This window comes from Phoenix dactylifera, unplaced genomic scaffold (assembly GCF_009389715.1).
Source record: "Phoenix dactylifera cultivar Barhee BC4 unplaced genomic scaffold, palm_55x_up_171113_PBpolish2nd_filt_p 001117F, whole genome shotgun sequence".
NCBI classification, from domain to species: domain Eukaryota; kingdom Viridiplantae; phylum Streptophyta; class Magnoliopsida; order Arecales; family Arecaceae; genus Phoenix; species Phoenix dactylifera.
In genome coordinates, this window is record NW_024068460.1 from 81889 (window position 1) to 94389 (window position 12501).

The following is a 12501-nucleotide window of genomic DNA, read 5'->3' on the forward strand; positions in this document are numbered from 1 at the left end:
GCGAATGGGATGGGATTGGGAAAGAGAGCACGGTGCGAGCCGATCCGTGAGGGAAATGCAAGGGGAGAGAAATCTCATGGAAAGGAGAACGGATAAGTACGAAGGTTTCCACCTGGCGCTTGTTCCTTCGACTCGAAGGATTTGCGAAACGAGAACAGAGAAAAGGGAGAGAAGGCGAATTGACTCGTTTATTAGCTTTCTACAAGGGTCTTCCTCTAGGGCAAAAGGCGCATCGGATGCCAGAATCCGCGAATAAGATGGGGTAAGACGTCCCCCAGACACGCGTTAACGTTACCGGGAGTTGCTGTCCGGGACGGTAGCAAATCGGTGGGATGACGCAAATCGCTGGGACGAAGCGGGATAATTCGAAACAAAGGGGCTTGTGGTGGAAGAGAAACTCCGAGCTCATCATTGTATGCATATCTTAAGGTTATAAAGGGAAAAAGATAAGTTCTCAGTTGGCACATGAAATGCATGTGCAGGTTGAAAAATGTATTAATTAGTCACTCTAATTAAATAATTTGTAACAAATTTAATTCGTTGTATAAATTCATGATAACCAAAATTTTGATCCAAATATTTTATCGATTGAAAAGCACAACTATTTATCATAGTTACAGTCCTTATTAACTTGTCTTCTACATGTGTGAAGCACCTGAATTTATCACCAAACATTATATGTTATCTAAAGTACTATTTATTTGGATCATTGTCTCAACAAATTTATCAACTTTGGAAATAAAAACTAATAATGAGTATTATCTGATTCTGATTTATTGCTTTTGTGAAATAAATATGATTTTACAGAATGCTTCTTTTTCTGTATAAGAAAACTAATTTAGAAATTTTATTCACTAATGGAGTGAGACTCATCTATATAACTTTACCCAATCTCATACAAATAATAGTATAACCAAAAATTAGAAATTCCTCTCTGTGTGTTTGGTCATATAAACCTAAACAGGCCATTGGTCATTTAATTAAGCTTGTAGCAAGCATGACCAAGTATACCATGAAGTTCAATATCAAATTCCAAATGATTTTTGATGGTTGACATGTGGAGCAAGACCTAGCACTAACAAAAGAACATATGGAGTAAAATCAAGGAGACTTACAAATTTTGGAGATGGTATCTTGGATCTTATCAATTGCTCTATGTATCTCTTCAATGTGCAAATTGTTAGCTCTAGAAGATAGGACATTCCCCACAATATTGGTTACAAGCTTCCATCGAGCATTGGCACCATTAAGTTCTATAGCGTTGCCTGCACTAGCTGCTCCCAATTTTTCTCTACATTTTTTCAACAAAATTTGCAAAGTCAAATCTCCAACTCAATACATGAAATTAAAGCTTAGAACCGCTCATCCAAGTTGATCCTCCTCCGCGATTCAAAAAAGAATTCAAAAAAAAAAGGAACTGATTTTAAGTATTGAAACCTCAACCCCAAATATGTACTAACATAATCAAGCAAGACAATATGGAATAATCAAATCAAAATGAGAAATCATTGAGATTGGGCCCTACTTTTTTAGATTTAAAACTAAAAATGCATAAAAAAACCTCGAATCATTTCAAACATGTAAAATGAAGAGAAGCACAAGACAAAGCAAGTAAAGATCAAAAGAGAGGAAGGTACAAGCTGATCAGTGAGGAAAGCATAAAGAAAAAGAGGTTGGAGGTGGGAGGGGTCTTACGGAGAAGAGATCAGGAATGCAAAAGTTACTCCCCGGCAATGGTGAAGCCATCAAGGGGCGATGGGTGGGGGCAGGGCAAATGGATTCCTTCTTGGCAATACTTTTATATATGTTAGTTATTACCAACCCTATGATCACCTCCCCCCCCCCCCCCCAAAAAAAAAAGGCCATGGCCAATGATAGCTAGATGTGGAGAACCTTGACATGGTAGTGTTCCTAAATTAACTATTATGATTAGCTAATTGAAATTGAAATTGAAATTTTATTATAATTTCTTTATGAACTTGGATAGAAAGTTGACCTTACAGATTTTACTAGAAAACAAGTACTCACTCAATTATCTCCTTCAATGCTTCCATATATGGTTATTGTTTCGCTAGAAACCGATCTGACCCAGATGCCAAGTTGGTGGTGGTCGTGGAGTTCCCAAATTATTTGTTGTTTGAATCAGAGAGATCGGATAGGATTATTGCACGGCTCCATGGCGATGCTTTGATGGAGTTGATAGTAGAGGAATGGCTTCGGACGACACTTCGACACTGGCTTTGACCTAAAATAGCAAAAACAAAGGAGTCCACCCATCAAGACATGTCTGCGACCTCCAATGCCTAAATCGAATACAATTCTTAGAAAATATAAGAAAGTCTAAGAGGACTAAAGAGGCAACGCAAGAAAGTCGAAAGAGAACTTACTTGGAGGGCCTCGAGAATGCAATATATTAGCAAGGGTCGGAACTCATCGCCAAATAGATTGGGGGCTATGCGCTAGTTGATAAGAAAACAAATTGTGTATCTCATCGCTAAATCTCTTCCGCATTTCTCGACAATGGGATTTGCCCGAGTACCATAATTGTTAGAGAATAATTAGCGATACGGCCGAATTGTTTCCAACTTTGAAAAAAAATTTAAGATGCAGAGGACTCTTTGCACGCCCTTTGGGTGGGCCATATGGCAAGCTTTGAATGCTTGGCTCGCAGCTAGGTGGTGAGCTTTCAATGGTTGGTTCGCCTCATCAACATAAGTCAATTCTAATGTGTATCATTTACCCCCACTTCTGAGGCCGAGGTAACTTGTTTGACTCGGACGAAAGAAGTAGCTTTCCCTAAGTGAAACTGATCAACCTAGACGAGCTGCGAAGTCCATCAACCGAGGCAATCTTGTTAGTTATGAAAGCCTTCAAGACACTATATTTATGATGGCATGCTGGTGCTTGCCTTTTTCAAAGCAGCATCATGAGTGGTAGGATTTTCAGAGCGACTGGATTGGATGCTTTAATAGTGATCCTAACGACGGTTCAGAATCAAATGCTCAATTGATATATGGTGGAGATTGTACTGATGGCTCAAATGGTCACATCGATCTGAGCCATATGAGGCTTTATATAATGTCTATGGTTTGTATTTCTTCTTCACTTTGAAGTTTCTGCAATCAGTCATCTTGAGAACGGTCAAGGACAAACCAGCTTCATGCTCCCAACATCTTGCCTCCGCTTTGTCTTCGACCATGGTTTCTTTCATCATCGCCATCGATTCCTATCCCTTTATTTCTTTAGCGGAGCTTCTTCACTTAAGTTCTGGTAGAGCTCTCTAATTTTGTGCTCTAGTCCATTCTCCTAGTTCTGCCCCTCTTCCCTTCTTTCTCTTTCTTTCTTGTTCAAGAGAAGTATCGAGGCCAATGGTAGAGAGGTCATTGGATGATGAGCCTATGGCTCAATGCTCGTTTGATCGAGCTTCCGGAGGCTTTCCAGCAGGATTGCCACCTTCTTTCATCTGGCACTTCTTCCATTCATGGTTGAAAGGATCAATTCTTTTTTATATCCTCCGAGAGGGGTTGGGCCTTTCCATTGTAGAGGTCTATGCAAAGAAAAAAGGAGATGAATATGTGCCCAATTCTATCTGGCGAGGAGTATGCAATGGTTGATATCCTTCGTGGTATACAGATGTCATCACTAATCGAACTACTTTCCAAGGCCATCTTGCCAAACAGAGGCCTTAGTTTGAACTCTACCGAGGGTAACTTCTTGGTCTAATTGAATTTAACTTCAAGTATTAATGCTCGATTTTTCTCACTACTTATTTTGTAGGGATGAAGTTCGAGCTCAAGGAGCTCATGTCTAAAGCCGCCAAGAGCACTCCTCGCAAGAGGGTAACCCCTCTAAGAAGAGGAAGACAAAGGTAGTTGCTACACCCCTTGTCGAGCTTCCTGTAACCTCAAGTTCTACTAGTGCTACTCAGACCAAGGATTGATTCGATGAGGCAGGGTTGTCAAAGGTGTAGGTGATCATCTTAATCCCCACCCCTCCATGTACCTCGAAGGCTCCTCGAGAAGCGGCTCCTTAGGGGGTCCCTGTGGAGCCTCCAATCATTGTTCCCAAAGTTTCTTTATATCCGCCATGGATACTACAGTAGCTGTTGAGCCTATTCAGACACTAGCAGCTATCGACGAGGCAATTATATTCTTTAGTCGGTTCCTGCATTGGCACAAACTTCAACTTCCATTCCCTAGGCCATAGGACTGTCAACTTCCAAGTAACTTCCACCTCATCTCAGGAGGCTGAACTGAAAATTTACCAGCTAGCATGGTCACTTAAGATCACTTTTTTGATGCTTAAGTCCCCCCGAGATTTTTGATGAGTTGGTCAAGGGAATGATGCTTCTCTTGAAGATGAGAAGCATCTTCGGGTGATGATGATAAAGGAGCTCATCAGAGTTGCCTATATCTAGATGATCGAGGTAAGAATCGAGGGTCCGAAGTTGTCATTTAATGCATAGTTCTCTTTGCTAAATTTGCTTGGCTACTCATAGACCTCCTACGCCATCTGTATCTTGGGAGCTATACTGTCAGCTTACAAGCAGAGAGTCATGACGGCTGAGTGCGAACTTTGTAAGGCCAAACTGGGAAGAGCTCTAGCCAAATCAGAGCTAGCGATAGCTCAGGACCCTAGGGAGCATTTTTTTTTTGGGGGGGGGGGGGGGGGGGTCAAAATGGTATTTCATTTCAAATACCTCTAACGTGAATACAACCTGACATATTAAAGAAAACTAAACAAAATAAGGAGTGTGGGATGCACTCTATGCTAGTCCAAAAAACCTCCCCATAGTGCCGGGCAATATAGAAGGCGACCCAGTCTGCTGCACTGTTCGCCTTCCGATATACATGAGATATCTGACAGAAGGTCAGCTCCCGCACCAATCTACGCATGTCCCGTATCAGGGGATGGCCATCCCCATATGTATCGACACCTCGTATCCAATCAATCACCATGGAAGAGTCACCCTCGAGGCAGAGGCAATCGGCCCCCAACACCCATCTCGCATACAAAATGCCCTTCCAGGCTGCCCGCAACTCCGCTCCCACGGTAGTCGTGCCAGGTGTGCTCCATCCTCCAGCAGCCACATAACTGCCTACATGATCCCTAATCACAAAGCCCACGCCCCCAAAGGCACCATCCTCTACCATGCCACCATCGAAATTCACATTAAGATAACCAGGGGGTGGGGGTACCCAAAAAAGTAGCTAAACCTGGACGCTGAAATAGCAATACAGGTACCCCAGATATCCCTGGCTCTCTTGGGTGAAATCGATGAGGCCATCATACATACCTCCGCCGCCTGCCGTAGGGCTCTCTCAATCACAACTCGAGGGAATGATCGCCCGCCCTCGAAAACGCGATCGTTCCTGTCCAGCCAAATATGATAGGCTAAGTAAGCCACTATACTATCTGTCTCAGCAGTACTTGGCCTCCGAGTAGACTCACGCAGGTATCGGAGCATATCCTCCAACGACTCCCATAGCGGAGGGAGCATCGCAGATGCACGTCTCCAACACTGCACAGCAATAGGGCATCGAAGGAGTGCATGGCTAATAGTTTTCTCAACATTCGGGCACCCCTCGCAAAGCAGATCCATCCTCATCCCCCGCCTAGCCAACACACTCCTAGTCGGAAGGCAGCCCCAGGCCACCTTCCAAAGAAAGAGCGCCACCCTGGGATGCACCCTCATCCTCTATATCCAACCACCATCAATCCGCTTATCGGGCTCCCTACTGGCCCAAGTGTGAATATCTCTGGCCCGTACCCTCGCCCGACCTGTCGGCGACTATACCAATCTGTTTGGCTCCTCCCGGGTTGGTATCGATAAGACCAAAATCCTCTCCACCAACTGCTCCCCAAAGGCCTCCCGTATCAGATCCACATCCCATCTCCCCTCACCTGGGATAAGCAAGTCACAGACCCCGTGCCCCGACAGTCTGCCCGAATCTACCATGGTCGGTAGTCTGCTAATCGGTAGATCAGTCGCCCAGCTATCCTCGAGGACATCCATCGATAGTCCGTCCCCTATGGCCCACCGGATCATCGGAAGCACCAATGGAGCTCTAGCACAAATCTCCTTCCAGATAGGAGAATGGAGCCGCCCTGCCCTAACACCAACCGTTAGCCGCCCAGCTACCCTAGGGAGCATATTGTGGAGAAGCCCCACCTCATTTTTTGCAGAAGAAGCACGGTTACAAGTTTGCTCTTGCCAAGGCACAAAGGAGGCTCGAGGAGACAAAGTTGGAGATGGAAAGGATGGCAGTCTATCTCAAAGAGGAGGTCGCTCGGCTTGAAAAACGAGGTCGTTCAAGTGGTGAAAGACAATGCCTCTGCTGCTGAGAAGAAACCAACCCGAGCAGTCTGAGTTGAGGAATGGGTTGCTGGGGCCAAGGAGAAGGCCGTTCAAGATGAAAAGTAAGTTGTTGAGGCCGAGACAAAATCTTGGCAGGCAGTCGAAGACTTCAAGGGCTCGATGGACTTTGGTGGTAAGATACTGGAGGCGGCAACAAACTCCTTCAAGAAGGGGTTTGAGGCACATCGAGCAATGATCGGCAAGGTGCACCCTCAAGTCGACCGTAACCGTATTGCTCTTGAAGGACCCGCTATTGCCAAAGAAGATGGACCTTCTTCTGAAGGAGAGAGAGAGGATAAAGTAGGTTTTTACTTTTGCATCTCGGTAATAAAGTGGGCTTTTGTACCTTCTCTTTTCCTTTTTTATGTTCTATAATCTCCCTCGTACTTCTTAATATAAGAAACAACTTTATTAAGATCTTGTCTCTTGCTTTTATTTTGCTAAGTGTTGTACCTTGTCATATGTCAATAGCCCATCCATAGGCCCATCCATCGAGGCTTCATGGTTAGCTTTTGTTGGTCAATACTTCAACTGGTCATAAGCCATCCGAGCTACTTACTTCTCGAGTAATACAGTCGAGGCTATTTTTTGAGGCCACTTATTAGTCTCGTAAATAATCAATCAACTAATGTCACACCATCAGTCTTCAATTGTTACAAAATATATTTGTCTGTCTCAGCATTCAGAGAAAGAATGCCCTTGAATCTCGAACCACCATTATGAGGCTGTAGTTCCATGATAATGGCCTTCGAGAATCTTCAACGAATATTTTTCGGAGGGAGTCTTTCATCAGGGGCTTGAACATGCACCATGTGGTTAGCAATCTTAAGGCCTTCGAGAGTGCACCACATATCTGATGATCGGGCCAGGTGAGAGAATCTTGGTCATCAAGACCCTGTCTAAAAGGAAGGAAGTTCTTCCCATGGAAGGGGTAAGCTTTGCTTTCTTTCTCTCTTCCTCTGTTAACTTTCTTCATCGATCAAATGGAGCCCATGCCAGCGGGTTGGTTTCTAGAACATCTTGAAACTCTCCAGCTCACTTTGTCACGGGCCATAGAGAGTGGCTGAGATCGAGACAGAGCTGGGGCTTCTACAAAGTCAGCTAGCTGCGACAATGCTGGTGATGCTTGTCGGAAGGTGGAAGAAATGGAGGCTGAGATAAGAGGAGCCTAAATCTAGGCAGAAAAGGCAGTGCTACAAGCCTCTGAACTCAGGAGAGAGCTACAACTCGCTTTCCATCAGGCTATAGAGACAAAGAGAAAGGCTGCCATAGTGATGGAGTGTGAACCTTCGACCGGGTTCGAGCGGGATGTGATAGAGTCCTCGTAGGGGACAGCTCTACTGAGGTCACCTCCTTGCTAAAGGAGTGTGACATGAGATGGAGGCCAGACTCCTAGATATTGTATGCAGCAAGGATATGACCATCCTTAAGCTATTCTCAAGCGAGAAGGAAGCATTACTCGGAGGGAGAGTGGCTTTCCAATCAGCAGCTTCTTTGCCTAATTTGTCTTGTTTGTAGGGTCAGTAATGCCTGAGTTTATACTCATTTGGTGTAATCTTTCAACTGTCAAGGTGACGTTGTTTTGTAATCACAATAATGAATAGAAACTACTTTGGCTTGTATTTTGTCATCTCATTTTTGCTTGAGCTCCTGCATGAGAATATTCATCGATCCACTGAAGTAGCATAGGTCGGCTCTACATGCAATTGTCTCAATTAGCTTTTAGGTAGGTACCTTCGAGGGGTGGAAGAATTGAACCATTCTTAGTAGATTGTAGGGGCGTTGCCCCCCATTCCAAGGTACGCTTGGATAAAGACAAAGACTTGCACTCTTTTGAAGGAACATCCAAGAAGTGGATGAATTCAACAATAGGTTATGGAGGCCTTGCCCCTCATTCCCAGATGCACCTGGCTAATGCCTGGGACTTGAAACTCCTTTAAAAAAGCTTATGTAGATTTGGAGAACTTATCAGCGGGTCGTAAGGCCCTTGTCCATCGAGCCGCTAAGAGTTAAGGGTCTCGTTGCAGTTGGCAAGAGCTTATTACATTCATTTGATAGGGGAATTGAATTAAATCTACAATGGAATGGAAGTCGCCGTGTCATGCCTCTGAGAGCATGAACAACCGTTGTATAGTCATAAGGACTGACACTACAAGCATGCAAGGCATTTTACCTATCAATCAACCCAATATAATTTAGAAAATACTATATTCCATACACATACAGTAGTATTTATCAGAAATAACTAATTATTGCACTTACATATCAAAACTTTAGTATTTAAACCATTCATATATAATCCACATATAACACATTAATATACCAATTGATCCAAGAAAGTAAATTTACCAACTACTAGCCGGCCTAGCCTCTATATATGTGCTCCAAAATGCCAATACTCACTCCGAAAATTAGATTCCCAGATCTGAAAAATACATATGAAGATTATGAGCTTACGACTCAATAAGTAGGAAATCCACTTTATAGAATTAAATCAAACTAATTATATATCATATAAACATAATATTTGTAGAGGCAACTTTATGACAATCAGTTTTTAATAATATTCATATACTAACATAATACATTTTATCTTTTCAATATTATACATAGAATGAATGGATTACTGAAATCAGAGTAAAATTATCTACGTCTCAAGATTATACTATGCGCATATTCATATAATAATACATCAATCTATATACAAGCTTATACTTGGGTACCTAATTTATATTTTTTGCTCCACAATCAATAGCCACATTTAACTCCTGTAGCATAAGTCCTACCCGCTATATTTAACTCCTGTGGTCTGGGTTCGCAATCAGAATAGTGATCATGCAACTGCACTTAGCCGCTGCAGTTTAGGTCATGTCACACTTACCCCCATAGTAGGTCACCATATATATCCTTTATGACAGAGTCACGCCATATTTATTCCTATGGCAGGGTTGCTACGCTTACCCTCGTGGCAGAGCATGTAATCAAGTATGATTCCATACATAAAGTTAAGTGATATATATATATATAGAAATATACATAATTTAATTTTTTTTCCTTTATGAAACTAGCTTAAAGTGCACTATCAAATATACAACGTTCATGATTTTACATATCTGAACCAATTATAATAGATATCATCATACAACTTAATAATAGAGTTGCCATCACCAATTAATTAACCATATTTATTAAGATTTTTTGCATAATTAAATTGGAATTTAGCATTATAATTTGTAATATTTAATGATAAGATAATTGCCAATTATTTTTTATTAATTAATATAAAGTGGAAATGTTCCTTACCTCCTAGATGTCAGCCATCTAACAATCTAATCACCTCTTTGAGGTTCCTCGGGACCTAGTAATCCAAAATCATATGCATATATCAAATGAGTGGCACAATAATATTTTAGAATTAATTTCTAAAAATTCTCAAAAATTATAAAATTCTTCCTAAAATTTATAAAAATTCTAAAATCTTAGTTTCTACACTAATTATCATCATAACAAGAGATTTGAGCCACTAATCTTTCTCTGTACTTGTCACGGTGTGGGAATGATATAGACCCCTCTAGGGCAAGCTCAAAGAGAGAGACTGAGAGCGAAAATCTCTTTTATCCTCTAACACCCACACACACACACCAACACCTAGGCCGAAAGAGAGAGATAGATAGAGAAAAAGAGGGAGAGGAAGAAAGAGGGAGTCTTTCCTTCTCTTTTCTCTTTCTTCTTTCTTTTCTTTTCTTCTTTTTTTTTTCTTCCTAGCTTTGGCAAAAGAGGGAGAGAGAAAGAGCATGGGAAAGAGATAGCATGAGAGGGAGATGGCGAAGGAGGAGGAGGTGAGGTGGTGGACTAGTGAGGAGGTGTCGAGAGGGCGTCTCGGCTCGTGGTGAGGCAAGAATGGAGAGTGGAGGAAGGTAAGTGGAAGAGAGGAAGGGCACGGATGGCGGTGGGAGCTTTGGCACGGGCAGGAGGAGAAGAATTGGGGATTTTCTTCCTCCATTCTCGGTCTGAGTTATCCATAGGGCACCGCCTTAGAGCGGGCCCTGCAGGCTTGGGCCTGGGCCACAACCCCAGTATCACATGTTGTCTCTATCAGGGTAGTCCCGACGTTGAGAAATTAATTAGCTCACTAAATCTTTGATGTGAGGGTCAATTTGTGATGGAGGTGTTGCCTCCTCGGGGCCATAAAATTTCTCATTTGATCTGTGCACCTGGTCCATCATGATCTTGAGGGATTGATTAGCTTACTAGGTTTTCGGTGCAAGGGCCAATTTAGGATGGAGGTATTATCTCCTCGAGTTTGTAGAATGGATTGCCACACCTATGCAATTATACCATCCTGACCTTAGGGGATCGTTTGGCTCACCAAGTCTTCAGCACGAGAGCTGGTTCAATGTTAATGTAGAGGTGTTACCTCCTTAGGGCTGTAGAACGGTTCGTCCAATCTACGCACTTGGGTCATCTCGATCTTGAGGGATTGGTTAGCTCACTAGATCTTTAACATGAGGACCAGTTTGGGATGGAGGTCTTTCCTCCTTGGGGTCATAGCCTAGCTCGCTCGACTTGTTCACTAGGTCATCCCAACCTTGAAAGATTAGTTAACTCACTAGATCTTCGGTACTCGGCTGGTTCAGGATGGAGGTGCTGCATCATCGAGATCATAGAATGACTTGGCTCAACTTGTGCACCCAGAGGTGCTTTCGTTGGTGGTCATTGGAAAGACTTGCTCGACAATAAAGTTCCTAGTCAATGTTTATTAGAAGGGACACTCGACTAGGATGACTTAGGCATGCACTCACGTTGTGGGTATTGCAATCATCAGTTTTTGAGGGACGTGCTCCATCCTTTTTGGCTCGCTGAAAAGCGAGTTGCTTATTGTAGAGCGAGTTACCCAACCTATAACCCTCTTAACAACTTTTGGAAGAGATAGCATTTCATTTATTGAGGCCAGATTTAGATAAGATATCTTTTACTGATAACATACTTAGACATTGGATTAATTCATGTCTGAGATGCAGGTGTCCTTTCGAGATGCTACATGTGATAAGTTTTGGGGTAAATGACCTTTGATACTCGGCATGATCTTTTCCAATTTGGCACAAACTTGCCTTGCTCTACTAGTTGGGTCACCTTGGTCCTTCTGAGCACTAGGTCTTCAGGCCGAAAAAACTTAACTTTCACTTAGGTATCATAGTACTGAGCTACTTATTGTTGATATGCAGCCATACAGATCTAAGACCATTCCCTAATCTCTTCCAGCAAATGCAAGTTAGCTTGGAGATCTTTCGGATTCCTCTGCTCATCGAAGAAGTCCACCTATTGAGAGAGTACATCAATCTCCAAGGGGATCACAGTTTTGGTGCCAAAGGAGAGGTTGAAGGGTGTTTCTCCCATTGGAGTTCATTATGTAGTCTGGTAAGACTGTGGTGCTCGTCCATCCAAAGCTCCTTTGCTTGATCTAGGATGCCTTCAGGCCCTATTGAATGGTCCTATTAGTCACCTCGACTTCTCCATTGGCCTAAGGATGTCCAACTGAGGTGAGCTGATGAACTATGTGAAGTCGACGCAGAATTCGCTAAAGCAGGCATTGTTGAGTTACCTTCTGTTGTCGGTGATGATGACCCAAGGAAGCTCAAATCGATATATAATAAACATCTAGACAAAGTTCTACGTGTTCTTCTCAGTGATCCAGGCTATTGGCTTAATTTTGACCCACTTGGTGAAGTAATTGATGGCTACTTTCAAGAACTTTCTTCGTCCGGTGGCTCCGAGAATGGTCTGAGGATGTCCATCCTCCACTTGGCAAAAGGCCAAGGAGCTTTGATTGGCATGAGAGGGGCTACTAACTGTCATTGGTTGTTCACGTGTCGTTGGCATTGGTTGCATCTCTTCATGAAGTCAGTTGTATCCTTCTAGATGGTTAGCCAGTAATAACCTTATCGAAGGACCTTGTATGCTCAAGCCTAGCTCCCCAAGTCTTGCAAATTCTTTTACGGACTTCTCAAAGCACATATTCAGCTTCGGAGGATTGGAGACATCAGAAGAGGGGTAGGGTGAATGATCTCTTGTAGAGCTTTCCTTCTAGGAGGATGTAGCGTGAGGATTGATTCTTGAGCCTCCGAGCTTTTTGTCTATCCCCA

At 42.9% G+C, this 12501-nt stretch overlaps 1 protein-coding gene across 1 annotated transcript in view; it reads right to left on the reverse strand.

Annotated features, from left to right (window-relative positions):
* The window catches only part of LOC103699138 (callose synthase 9-like), a 76343-nt gene extending 76027 nt beyond the window's left edge, over nt 1-316 (reverse strand). The window contains exon 1 of the mRNA XM_039121525.1: nt 113-316. The gene's annotated coding sequence lies outside the window, so the exon portion shown is untranslated. The remainder of the gene's footprint in view (nt 1-112) is intronic.
* Between the last annotated feature and the right edge of the window lie 12185 nt (nt 317-12501).